The 10,943-nt window shown below is 41.5% G+C and overlaps 1 pseudogene; it reads right to left on the bottom strand.

The window, feature by feature from the left end:
• Nucleotides 1–7,240: 7,240 nt before the first annotated feature.
• Nucleotides 7,241–10,194, bottom strand: LOC109943731 (uncharacterized; annotated as a pseudogene).
• Between the last annotated feature and the right edge of the window lie 749 nt (nucleotides 10,195–10,943).

Here is a 10,943-nt window from a genome sequence, read left to right as displayed (position 1 = left end):
CAGTCCGGTGAATTATAGCGGAGTGGCTCTCCAAAAACCCGAAGCTGAGCAGTTCAGAGTTGATCTCCCTGGTGCACCGGACACTGTCCGGTGGTGCACCAGACACTATCCGATGGCACACCGGACAGTCCGGTGCGCCAGACCAGGGCAGCCTTCGGTTGGTTTTGCTCCTTTCTTTTTGAACCCTATCTTGGACTTTTTATTGGTTTGTGTTTGAACCTTTGGCACCTATAGAACTTATAATCTAGAGCAAACTAGTTAGTCCAATTATTTGTGTTGGACAATTAAACCACCAAAATCATTTAGGAAAAGGTTTGAGCCTATTTCCCTTTCAAGGATGATCAAGGCATTGTATGGTTTAATAACCGCATAGTTGTGCCCAAGAATGATGAAGTCCACCAACAGATTCTGGATGAAGCTCATCTTAGTCGCTATTCCATTCATCCTGGAAGCACTAAGATGTATCATGATCTAAAGCAACATTATTGGTGGACCAAAATGAAGATCGAAATTGCACGCTATGTGGCGAGATGCGACACTTGTAGACGTGTCAAAGCCATACACATGAAAATTGTGGGTCCATTGCAATCTTTACCTATACAAACCTGGAAATGGGAAGACATTAGCATGGACTTCATTGTGGGATTACCTAGGACAGCAAAAGGATTAGACTCTATTTGGGTTATAATTGATCGGCTTACGAAAATAGCTCATTTTCTGCCAGTCAAGACGTACTACCCGGTCATCACTTATGCCCAGATGTATATTGCTCGTATTCTCAGTCTGCACGAGATTCCAAAAACTATAGTGTCGGACCGCGGACCACAATTTGTATCCAAATTCTGGGAAGAACTCCACAAATCTTTGGGTACTAAGTTGCTTCACAGTTCGGCCTATCATCCTCAAACCAGTGGGCAGACTGAGAGAGTAAATCAAATACTCGAGGACATGTTACGAGCATGTGTTCTGTAATTTCCATAGAAATGTGATGACTATTTACCATTGGCGGAGTTTTCATACAACAACAGCTATCAAGAGAGCATCAAGATGGCACCCTTTGAAGCTTTGTATGGACGATGGTGCCATACTCCGTTAAACTGGTCTGAACTAGGAGAAAGATGGTTTTTCAGGCCTGATATGGTTAAAGAAATGGAAGAAAAAGTTCAACGAATTATACATAATTTGAAAGAAGCCCAAGCTCGACAAAAGAGTTATGCAGACAAACGACGACAACCCTTATACTTTCAAGTTGAAGACTATGTGTATCTGAAAGTATCACTAATGAAGGGTGTATCTCGTTTCGGGGTAAAAGGGAAGCTTGCACCCCGGTACATTGGTCCTTTTCCTATCCTTGAAAGGTGTGGACCAGTGGCATACCGACTCCAACTACCCGAAACGTTGTCTGTAGTGCACAATGTGTTCCATGTGTCCCAATTGAAGAAGTGTCTTCGGGTTCCAGATCGAACCATTGAAGTAATGGATGTTACCTTGGAACCAGACTTGACATATTCAGAACATCCTATTCGAGTCCTGGATCAAAAGGACAGGGTTACCCGAAGGAGAACTCTCAAATTTTATAAGATACAATGGAACCAACACACCGAAGATGAAGCTACATGGGAAACTCAAAACTTTCTAGAAAAGAATTCCCCAGGCTTTTTAGCTTCATGTAAATTGTGAGATATGTACAATTGTTGTAATAGAGGAATAAACCCCATACCACCCCCTGCCTTGTACAAGAAATAAGGAAATAAAAATATGACGTGTTTCCTTTTCCATTACTTGCCCTAGGACTTTAAATCTCGGGACGAGATTTTTTATGAGGGGAAGGATGTAACACCCCTGGTATTGCTATCACTAAAATTTGAGCATAACATCATGAGCATTAGCATATCATGTGTTCGTTACACTTAGAGTGCATTCACTAGGTAAAAATTTCAAACAAGTTGTATTGATATGACTTGTTATGTGTGAAACCCTAGGGTAGGGTACTTAACCCTAAACCAGGCTTAGGAGTGATAATAAAGCCCAAGCATAAGAAAACTTCAAAACTCATGAGAAATAATCATAAGATATCACATTTAATGGACTTAAGTGGCACCCAAACCCTAGAAGTGCCAAAAACCCTAAAAAGACCCCTGGAAACCCCTGAGTTGAAACCCTAGGGGTATATGTAAATTTTGCACACTCTTGGACCCAAGTGCAAAAACCAAGGTATTTGGATACCTCAAATCATATGGTTCACACCTTTGTGGGATTGCAAAGCAAATCATGGGAATTGGACCTAATTGCAAAAAGGTACCCTAGGAATCATGTGTGACTAAGTTTGAAAACCAGTGAACAGGGCTGATTTTGGAGCTCTGTAGTTCTAAAAATACAAGGAATTTGCCTAGGGTCAACACATCAAACTTGTAGAATTACTATAGGAGTACAACTTTGCTTAAGTGATTAAGCATTGTTGTTGTACAAAAAGTGGAGATAATTAGCCCTAAAGTCTGGCTGTCAGACCACTCTGAGACTGAATACTGACTATCAGTGAGTTTTGAGGAACTTTGGGCTCGATTCATGCTCAAAGGAATAAGCAAATGGGCAAGATCCCTATAGCAGAATTGTAGCTGGTGTATAGGGCTACAAGTTTGCTACAGATGAATTAGCAAGTTCTTATACGAAAATCCAACATCTAGGCACTACAAATCTGTCTGTCAGGCGCTCTGAACAAGTTCCCAATGGCACAGTGTGCTGAAAATATCCCAGATTCAGTTCATCTCACCGCCGGTCATCCCGCGCCGGGATTCTCGTTGCCGTTACGATTCGTGCTCTATGGGTTGCATATAACTCTTAAGGGTAAGAATTATCGCACCGTGGATGAACTTCGGCCACTGTTCACTCCTGTCGTCGTACCCGCCTGAGTCACGGCCGCTTCGGATCGACTCACCGGAGTTAGCCACCTCGCGACCTTGTGCCACATGCTTTGGTGCTTTAACCACGTCGTAGTGAGTCACCTTAGCCCACCCGATCGTCGATGGTGAGCTCGCCACGGTGAAAGCCACCAATTGCTTGCGCTAGTGCACCCCCTTCTCTCCGGCCGCCACCGCGCCATCTCAAATTCACGGGCCACCGCTCTAGGGTCCTATAAATTGAGCACACCCTCGGCTCCGCTATGTAATTATGCACCCGACACACCCACTCGTGCCTCCAATTACTCACCAGAGCCCCTGAATTGCTCACTTCCCCCAAATCGGTTTTTCGCCGCCGTAAGAAGGGTCTCACCGTGGCCAGTGCGCTCCGGGTCCGATCATGACCTCTGCTCTCTTGTTTCAGCACCCTTACATGCCCCTGATGCTTCTCGACCCGACCGATTAGACTAGAACTCCTTAGATCGTCGGGAACACTTCATGCGGTCCATTGATCCCGCTGTCACCGCGGGCAGGGTGATTTAGAGCTCAAATCTAGAAATTAAGTGAGGGGAAATGATCATGTAGGGTTGAATTCGGTGTCCAACAAAGGGGAGGGTTAGCTGTTGCTTATTCTGGCCAGTACAAGTTCGCCGGAGCTCGGCCTGGCGCCGTTCGCCGTCGAGGACCGCGGGCTGTGAAGAAATAGAAGTGTGAGGGCCTATTTGCATTTGTTAGTGACCCAAGCAAATAGTGCACGAGGTTCTTCGCTAGTTATTCAAACCCCTGAGGACCTCGGCGCAAACAAGCCACCGTGGGTGCGCGCGCGGGCGCGTTTGCCTGTTCACGGGCTGACTTGGGCCAGTTTTGGCCCAATACTATTCATGCTTTTCCCTTTTCTTTTTCTTCCAGGATTAGAAAAATTCTAAAAAATTGTAGAAAAATGATAAAAATATGAGACCAATTTTGCTAGACTCCTAAATTTCTATAGTATTTAATAAAAATAGTTTTATGATTTTTATTCCAAATAATGAATTATGGAGTATTTAAAATAGCCAAAACCTATACTCCTGGAATTTTAGAAATGGATTAATAACTCCAAAAATCAGTAAACTTTTTGGATAAGCTTAAAATAATGTTTAGAAACCTTGGGTGAAGTTTGGTATGATTTGGTCAATGTTTGGTACCTAAACCCCAAAACCCTAATCTTTTAAGTAGTGCCTGCCCTATGAAATCACATACTGACTTCAAAAACCCTCGTTTTCTGGAGTACCATGAAGGAAAATTGTATTCAAGACCTAAGATAATGTACCTTTATTTTATTTGCATTTTCATAAGCATTACATGAGCATTCATGGTTATATATATGATATATATAGAAAACGAAGAAGAAGTAGAAGTTGAAGAAGAAAGAGCTACACCACCACCTGAAGACCCACCTGCCGGGAACTACTTTTATTTTGATATTTGTGGAGTAGAGCCCGACTCTCCTATAACACAAGGCAAGCCTCGGTGCATTTGCCACCTCCTTGCTATTTTAAAATCTTTCCCACTTGCTTGATGCATTAGGTAATAGGAGTTGTGTGCTAAACAATTGATGCATTTCCTTTCTTGGAAGATTGATTACCTTTCCTTGATTACCTGTTTTATGAAAAGGTTTTCCTGATGCTTAGTCTTGCTCTAGAAAAATAAAATGTTTTGTTTGACAAAAGGATGATGCTTCAAGTGGGATGGGATGTTTTTGAAAATAAAACTTGATGGTGGATCCATCATGGGCGTGATGGGTTCAACATCGGAAAAGATGTACCTCTGACAGGTACCAAACTTTGGGTTTGAAATGATAAAGCTGAGACCAGGCGGGTGACTTGCACGAGAAGAGTCTCGGTGTAGTGCCTCCGTCTGAGTCGATTAAGGACCGTCTCGATGTAAGCTTGATGATCGAGGACTTTTTAACTGGTCACATACCTCATCATGGGTAAGCTTTGCCTCGGGCAGACTAATACCAGAATAAGATAACACGCAATGGGAGTCGAGAGATGACGAGAGTAGCGTGTACCCACCATGGCAAGAGGCTGGACGGTGGTGTATCTGTGCTCTCGGTTGGCATGAACCTGATCTGGTCTTAAGAAACCCGGTGGCGAGTTGACATATGCAAGGGTTAAGTGCTACATATGTCGTATGATTGGAGATCCTCAGCTGAGTATTAATCGATACGGATCGCCGTTACTTCTCGGACATGAAGACTTGGTCACTGACTTACACGTTGCATTCCAGTGAACAAGAAGGGTTGATAAAAAAGTGTCTAGTATAGGCCAAGTGCTTGAAACTAGGGTAGAAAGAACTCTAGAATCAGGTAATGACTTAACTTGCTAATAAAACAGGATTTTTAAGGATCCACTATTAGTAAGCATTTTTGCAAACAAAGTCTTGATTCTTGATTAAGCCTTACCTTGACTCCCTCAAGCCAGCATATCCTTGAGAGTCTTTTACTTTAACGGGTAAGACTTGCGAAAGTACACTTCGTACTCAGGGTTTTTGAACCCATATTGTTGTAGGTGAGGAAGCAGCAATTTTTTGTTGCTTTTGTTCTAAGGTGGTGCCGAAGGAAGAAGCTCAAGAATGAAGTTGCGGGAGGATGTGGTCCTCCCTTCTTAAAACACTTTAGGATTGATTTGGTGACAAGGGGATCACGGGAGGATTGGAGGGGATTGAGAGGAAAATGAACTAATTTCCCCCTCAATCCCCTCCAATCCTCCCGGGATCCCGGGTCACCAAATCAGCTCTTACTGTTATGCGGGAGGGGTTTTTGCCTCCCGGGTTTGTAATAATATTACTTCTGCACTCTTATATCTTACTAGTCTATAATAATAATACTCTTTCTATACTTTATAAAATAAGTTGTTGTAACTGCTTTCGCCTATTCGTTCCTCTGATGTGTTGTAATATCTGCGTGACAGGTGAAACGCTCTTGGGAAAGGTAAAGAATACAGATACCGAACTTGTCAAGTGATCAGGTGCATCTACGGGGTTGTCCGAGGTCCGTTGGACAAGGACAACTGTAGGTGGGCCTAATGACTTGAGAGGTTCTGTCACAATAACAATGATCGATTAAGTGTCAGCACACTCACTACAAGAAACTGGTTAAAGAACGTGGGTGAAAAACCGTCGAACTTAATGTAATAAGCCGTCGAACTTACCGTAAGAACGTGGGTTTACAGACGAATATAGCCGACGACGATTTTTGGACGAACTTAAAGAAGTAAGTTCGACGGCCCCCACGTTCTTAACGTTAAGAACGTGGGTACCGTCGAACTTAACATTAAGAACGTGGGTACCGTCGAACTTAAGGTTAAGAACATGGGTTTTTAAGTTCGACGGGGACCGTCGAATTTTTTCCCATAAGTTCGACGGCACCCACGTTCTTATATTTAAGTTCGACGGGGCCACGTGGCCGTCGAACTTATGGGTCCTGCGTGGGTCGGCGAGGGCTGCCCATTAAGTTCGACGGTACCCACGTTCTTAACCTTAAGAACGTGGGTACCCACGTTCTTAACTCTTTTCCAAAAAAAAATAAAAAATACAGAAATGAAAAATTAGACACACATAATATCACATGCAACATAGAATATCACATACAATACAAATTTCAAACACATGGATATATGTTCATATCACAAATTCACACAAGTCCAAATACATAAGCTTAGGTATCGGGGATGCGAGAGCGACGACGAACAGAGACGAGGAGGCTATGTGCACAGGATAGGAATAACAATCACGTCTCCTGCCACAGGGATAACAAAACAGTTCAAGTAGCGACTGGGATTTGAGATAATATTATACATACACTTTCCTCAAATGAATAACAATCTAAAAAATCTTAGTGAAAATTTACTGCTTCAACTCGAGTCCACGTACCAATGCGTGGCACATTCATGCGCACAACCTCCAGTAAATCATGCACCAGTATGTGCGCTGCGGAGACCCTTGACAAAGTGGCCTCGGAGCTTCTCCTAGTCGTGCCTCTGGGTCCAATCCAATCACGTTGAAGTATCTAATTTATAAAGAGCAAGAAACATGTTAGACTATTCCATGGGTTACAGTTTAATATATGTTGTTGAAAACAAACCTTAAGATCATGACAGCCAAGTCTGATTGCTTCTTTAATTTTGTAAAATCTAGGATGATGTCCTCTACCCTCTTCTTTGCCTTGCCATATGGATTGATAGGATTCTGTGGTAGTTTAGAAAAATAATTAGAATCATGACATCATCTATAAAATTAAGGAAAGTAAAATCTCATTCATTGAGAGGCTAACCTGGCCATTTCTTGGATACTCACCAAAATATTATTCATTAGGGAAGTCAGCTCTCCACGACAAGTAATAATATATGCAAAATGCGGTTGTAGGAAGCAATCATGTTATACATAAGCTTGCAGCCATCCTGTGTTAAAAGCTGAATATGTTGGAGATTATTCATTTGGATGCCCACGCTTCTACTGTCCTAGGAGTTGAAAACAACAGAAGATAAGTAAGAGTGACATCAAAGGAAAAGTATATAGACATGGCAACTTTGGCCTTATGGGCTATGGCTTTGCACAACAGACATCCTTGAAGATGGTATAACACACATTGTTGTCAATACAGTCGAAGAAAACAATGTTGAGGTATATACAAGTAATAAGATGGAAGAACTGAAATTTACATGAAACAAATGTCGCAGATACATGAACCATTTGTTGAGATCCTAAAACTTGCCTGTCATCAACAAAAATGTTGCCCCAACCGCTTGGCCAGGGTGGGGCTGGAAGCCATAGCCAAGTAATAATTATGATGCTCAAACAAGAATACAATCTTTTCACATCTTATTTCAGCATTATGAACATTAACAATAACAAGTAAATTTTACAAAAGAAAGGGACAGCTCAGACATCATATTGAAACTCGAATGACTAGATATTGCCTTCAATCATTAGACACAGGTGAAGCAAACATAAGCATCAGAAAAAATGCTATGAGTTATGAATGAAAATTAAAAGCCCGGTGCCCTCACAAAACATAGTATTAATGACTAAAGCGCAGTTCAAACAGAGCAAATACACACAACAAACCCTGGCATAGGTTTAAGCTAAAGTGCGCACATAACTCTGTAAAGTTATCTTCAACTACGAGAACTAGACATGTATAACTAAAAACCAGTGTGGACTTCAAGAGGGTTTCTATTGCAACACTAGATTAAGATTACATCCTCCAGTAACCCATGGCACACTAATATACTATGTGCAGTGCCTCTTCTATAAACAGAGAAGTTTTTTTTTTAAAAAAAGTTTTGTACTCCATCTGATCGTTTATGTAAGATATGAATTAGTTCAGTTTAGAATGGAAGGTGTAGCAAACATCATAAAAAGTGTGTGGTGTGCATAAACAAGAATACAGTCTTTTCACATCTTTGTGTTTAGGCTTGCTAACAGAGAGGTACTGTGATGTGTCTGATCCATCAGCACTGCAAAAGAAACAATGTTGAGAGTTTGTTACCTGGAGAGCAATAGACATGGAATTACTTCATAAAGATATTCAAAACAATAATATTACCTTGAATTATCATCTGGCAGCGTCTCTTCCCAAATACTGTTGACAAACATGTAGACTAATGACTGAAAGAGATTGATTACAGATGGCTCCCAAACTCTGACATCAAGTGTCAGAGATCTAACCTGAAATAAGATGCATGTGTTTAAGCAAACTTTAATGGTTGATGTCAATAAATTTACAGTATGCCGTGCAACAGACTTTTCATCATGAAAAATGCCATGGTAATGAGATGAGAACAATCTGCTCAACAACACAGAACCATGTTCAGGGGGGTTAACACTTCTTTGCATGGAGCAACCAGCCTATATGATCAAAGGAAAATGGTTGAGGTAAGTATCTGAATTAAATGTATATATCATGCATCATGGAACAAAATATTGTGCCAATTTAATGAGCATTTCAACAGCAAATGTTACAATAGAGACCTACAGGTGGTCTAGTAATTTGTTTCCGATAGTAGTACAACATTCCTCGACTATCAAGTACAAAGAACCTTCTTTTCCAGCCGGCTCTCAAGTTTGAAGATCTTTTCGAAAGATAACCTTGACGAATGGTCTGAACCTGGAAATAGTACATTACGAATTTAACTTTGTTTTTCAAACTATAAACCTGCTTTGGATCTCTAGTGTATTAGTGCCTTACCTTGCCTTTTGAAGTTGACTGCATAACTGCCTCGATCTGTTTATGTGAACTTCTGCCAATATTATCTAATGCTTATTTATACCCACCTTGCAGCAAGAACCCTCACAATGAGATGCTACTTGAGAAGTTGAAGGAATCAGATCACGGTCCTAATAAGAAACAGAAGCAGCAACAATAAACATCAAGCCAATCGCAACAAAATACTAGCAACCGAACTTTTGCACTTACTGTCTGGTAGTATGCCTCCTGACAACCGCTGATTGCAGAAAATTCCTCACCATTGGGGTAATTGTAATTTTGACCACACAACTTACAATCTGGGCAAGTTCTATGTGCCCTCTCCTGGTATGAATGTCCATACTTGATCCTGCGGTATGCATCTCGCTCCATGGTTCCATGCATCGCGTATCTGTGTTTTGGATATTTACTAGTGTATCGTCCCTCAGCATATTCTTCGCTAATTCTGGTCTCTAGATGCATCCTTCCATATTTATAGCTTGGAGCTACATCAGACATACAAAATAACAGTTAATTCATGCAGAGATAGAAAGGAAGATGGAAACAAGTTAATTCACGACGAGAATGATTATCTGAATACGAACGCCTTACAGGACTAAAATGCCTATATCTGTCCGAGTGGTGTCCTCTACCACTAGAACTTTTATCTACAAATCCTCTTCTGACGCCTAGCAAGGAACTTGAGCCTTGTCGGGAATGCTTCTTGAAAGCATGCCTTGGCCTTTGTAAACTAGATTTTATGGGAACCTATAAATTCAGTTGAGACATAGTAATTAAACATATATGGATCAAACGGTGGGAAATGGCAACACAGAAAATAAATGGCGCTAAAGTGGTTACCTTTCCACTACCTTCACCAACACCATCTTTATTGACCATCTTAATGCAGTCTAAAGTTGACTGTCTTGCTGTAAAGCCAATGAAACCAAAATCTTTTCGTGCTGCCGTGAACATATTTCTAGCAAGTTGTATGATATCAATTTCACCAAATTTCCCGAAAATTTCTCTCACTTTGTCTTCATCCCAGTGAGGTGGTACGCCATCCAAGAAAACATATTTCACCTGCATTGCATGACAAAATTGAAGACATTGTAAAAGACAATAAAAGAATGATGGAATATATGCATGTGAATTGTCCAGATTGAGGGTTTTGCACAAGGCAAACAAACCCCTATATAAAGCAGCTGTTCATTCATGTAACTACCGCAAAAGATTAGTTCATAAACATCCACAATACACAGTTGCTAAACATTCTTTTTGTGACAGCCATTAATCATACCAGCACAACACTAGTAAAAGAACAACATGCCTTTTGCAGGTAAGCCCTATAACTGAAGCAAGGATTAGTGGCAACAACAGAAATGTGAGCACCTTTTGATACTCTCAGAGCTAGAACTAACTATTTTGAGGGTGCAAACTAGCGCAAAACTAAACCAAGGTATCATGTATGGTTATCCCCAAAAAATTCCTCGCCTACACTGCCATCTAAAAAGTCCAGTAAGCCTTCGCTACAATGTTGCCTCAGAACCAGCATCAGCTTGCACTCAACTCCTCATCAATTCCATAATCGATGCTTAGCTCACGCATGGGTGGGATGGTCTCCATGGCAAAAACCATCAGGTGAGGGAACAATTCGTCCTCATTGCCCCGCAACACAAACTGAAGGAACACATTAGGGGGTCGAAAGTGGAGCTAATGACCATGTATAAGCCGTCATAGACGTAGACCTTGCGGTGGGGGCCTTGGTCGATGTCGCGGCACCGGATGACGCACACCTCCACGCCATACTGGTAGCT

The sequence above is a fragment of the Zea mays genome, chromosome 1 (assembly GCF_902167145.1).
Source record: "Zea mays cultivar B73 chromosome 1, Zm-B73-REFERENCE-NAM-5.0, whole genome shotgun sequence".
In the NCBI taxonomy this organism is placed as follows: Eukaryota; Viridiplantae; Streptophyta; class Magnoliopsida; order Poales; family Poaceae; genus Zea; species Zea mays.
This window is presented reverse-complemented; position numbering and strand designations above follow the sequence as displayed.